This window comes from Pyxicephalus adspersus, chromosome 2 (assembly GCF_032062135.1).
Source record: "Pyxicephalus adspersus chromosome 2, UCB_Pads_2.0, whole genome shotgun sequence".
Taxonomy (NCBI): Eukaryota; Metazoa; Chordata; class Amphibia; order Anura; family Pyxicephalidae; genus Pyxicephalus; species Pyxicephalus adspersus.
The window spans coordinates 1,246,741-1,249,825 of record NC_092859.1 but is presented as its reverse complement, the minus strand read 5'-3'; the positions used below and the strand labels follow the sequence as shown (position 1 = coordinate 1,249,825).

General features: G+C 42.8%; 2 long non-coding RNA genes across 3 annotated transcripts in view; one reads left to right on the top strand and one right to left on the bottom strand.

The window, feature by feature from the left end:
- Window positions 1-912, bottom strand: part of LOC140322682 (uncharacterized) — a 30,026-nt gene extending 29,114 nt beyond the window's left edge. The window contains exon 1 of the long non-coding RNA XR_011919229.1: window positions 379-912. This is a non-coding gene — a long non-coding RNA (uncharacterized lncRNA). The remainder of the gene's footprint in view (window positions 1-378) is intronic.
- A 189-nt stretch (window positions 913-1,101) lies between these two features.
- The window catches only part of LOC140322663 (uncharacterized), a 6,385-nt gene continuing 4,401 nt past the window's right edge, over window positions 1,102-3,085 (top strand). Inside the window, exon 1 of one of the 2 annotated variants that reach the window (XR_011919224.1) lies at window positions 1,102-1,167. This is a non-coding gene — a long non-coding RNA (uncharacterized lncRNA). The other variant, XR_011919225.1, reaches the window with a different exon arrangement.

The window sequence follows — 3,085 nt, the reverse complement described above, 5'->3', positions numbered from 1 at the left end:
CCTACTAGATTGTAAGCTCTTTGGGGCAGGGTCCTCTCCTCCTGTATCACTGTCTGTATTAGTCTGTCATTTGCAACCCCTATTTATTGTTGGCGCTTTATAAATCCTGTTTATTTTATAATAATATTCCAAATACAATCTTGATGTACAGTGTGTCATTACCTGTAAATTACCATTGGGTAAATACCCCAAGTGTTTGTATTTCTAGGAGTAAAGCAATATGCCATTGGTGGTGGGATATATAATAATCTCAGTGATGTCATGAGAAGATTTGAGGGTCATACCCTACCCATAAGATATATGGTAGATAATCTAGAATAATCCTTAATATAACATTCTGTGCCAAGTGCAGAGGGTTGGAGTCCTGTATGTACTTACCTGTTATGAGACGGGAGGCCCTGAGAGGAGCAGGAACCTCCCAAAAAATGGTGGGCCACAGAGGTAATAAAATAGTTTCCACACCACAGGAAAAGAGCAGAAAGTTTCTCTTCACGATACTGAAGGGCTGAAAGGTGATTTCCATTCTTTTCCCTCCGTATAAGATCCCTAAATAAACCGGTGAATTGTTTTATATTAGGAGAGAGAGATCAGGAAGAATATTTTGGAACAAAATTCGGTTGATAACAGGAAGTGGTGTCTGCTATGATTCCTTGTAATGTCTCTTTATAAATGTTCAGTTTGTGTAATTTATTATAGAAATCGGATAACGCTGCTCGGCTGTCGCATTGATCCCTGGAGCATGTTCACCTCACACTATGTGGCCTCCAGACCATGTTATCATCCTCCATGCAGCCTCTCACACTGTGATGTGACATTAATAAACTTTGCTAATAGACTGCAGTGACATGGGGGCAGAGAGTAGAAATCACTTACTGAGCAGCCAGGAGACATATTACCGTCTTAGGAGAATGCTTCAAGTTTGTTCTGGCTTTACCTGTTCACTCAGCTCTGTCTCCTCACACAGCAGCAGGAAGTTCTGATAACACTGACTGAAAAACTACACTTCCCAAAATGCAACGAGCAGCGGCCCAGCCAATCATGAATGAGGAATAAGCTCAGCTGATGAGAAATAGTGGGCGGGGCTATTGCTGATGGCACTGACAGGAGGCTGAAGTAAAACTGAGTGCAGAAACTAGCAGCCATTCCATTGGAAAGACAACACTGACTGTGAGTACAATAGGCATTTATGAGCCATGAACAACCATAAAATGGCTGGAAAGTAAATGAAAGAAAAAAAAACTTAGCAAACAAATATCTGATATTATTGATATACAGAGCAGCACAACGTGATTCACTTCATGGCAATCATTCCCGATGTGGAGATCTATAGAGCATTCAGAAAAGTGAGTGAAAAATAAAATTCACCCTTCTATCTATTCATGTGTAGAAGGATGATACGTTTTTTGAAAGCACATGTGCCCATAATGTACATTCACCACACACAGACATAGCCGAATGTCATTCACCAAAATGTAAATCCGCTCTCTGTGCCCCCCATCCAGGACAAACTTATCTCCAACCCAATCCGCCTGACCGCTACTGAGATTATTAATTACCCCACAGCAGGGCAGCATTTCCCAGGCTACCCCGGTCATGACCAATAGAGGGCGCACCCAGACATTACAATTATTATTATTATTATTAAACAGGATTTATATAGCGCCAACATATTACACAGCAATGTACATTAATAATAAATGAACAATAAATTGCACTGTTCTAGCCGGTACAGTGAGCTCGATCTCTATCAGACTCTATAGTGCCCTCTGCTGGGACTTTATCAGGTAATCGCAGGTTAGTATAGGGTTCGCTCTCTCTTTCACCCTCTCATTTCTCTCTCGCTCTTTCTTTCTTTGCATCTAATACAGAACGAGAAATAAAGTATCTTTCTTTTCTCTCTCTTTTAGACTGTGACTATGGTGGGGACATTAGACTGTGACTATGGCGGGGACATTAGACTGTGACTATGGCGAGGACATTAGACTGTGACTATGGCGGGGACATTAGACTGTGACTATGGCGAGGACATTAGACTGTGACTATGGTGAGGACAATAGACTGTGACTATGGTGAGGACATGAGACTGACTATGGTGGGGACATTAGACTGTGACAATGGTGGGGACATTAGACTGTGACTTTGGCGAGGACATTAGACTGTGACTATGGCGAGGACATTAGACTGACTATGGTGGGGACAGAAGACTGTGGCTATGGTGAGCCATACAAGCTATAGCACCCCCTAGTGGCCCTGTCTCCCCTAGAGTGAGAGCTTGCACGAACCATGCCCATACCTTCCCTTACTGTAGGAGAGTGTGTAGATAGGTTTCGCACTGTGGCGGTTGAGTTTTCCTAGAACAATAAAGCCCTCCGTGCTACCTTCTGGCAGACGTTTCTGATTGCATCAAGGACAAGTTGGGTGTTTGAAAGATTGCCGCTGGAGGATCTGATCTCCCTGGTCACCCAGATCAATATTTGTTTCCAGGAAAGCTTTATCACGCAATGTCCTCTAGCCACGACTAGCTCCATTCTACCAGCAGCCTCTAGAACCTCCACTCCTTGCTGTGTCTCCTTCCTCAGAAGAACACATGCAACTGGGCTGTTCATGTCTGTCTTCTGAAGCATAGTCCCAGCACCTACAGACATCTGCATCTATTACTGACAAAAAGGACACTTTATTAAACTATGTCCACAGGAGCTGGGAAACTGCAGTGCCTATTATGCTTTGAGGGGGCATAGGGGCTAGGTCACTTTCTCTTCCCATTCAACTTCACCACAATAAGTCCACACTTTCCCTTATGGCCTTGTAGTACAAGTACCCTGTTTCCCCGATTATAAGGCACTGTCTTATATTTTTTGAAATGCCAAAATATGCCCTAGGTCTTATTTTCAGGGGGATGTCTTATTTTTTCATGAAGAAGACTACAGTACACATTTATTGTTGAAAATCACTCATGATTACTCAATGTTCCATTGATTGTACCCTTCTGATCACTCATGTGCCATTCATACGGTATTCCCCTTCCGATCAATCATGTGCCATTCATATCGTATTCCCCTTCTGATCACTCATGTGCCATTCATAT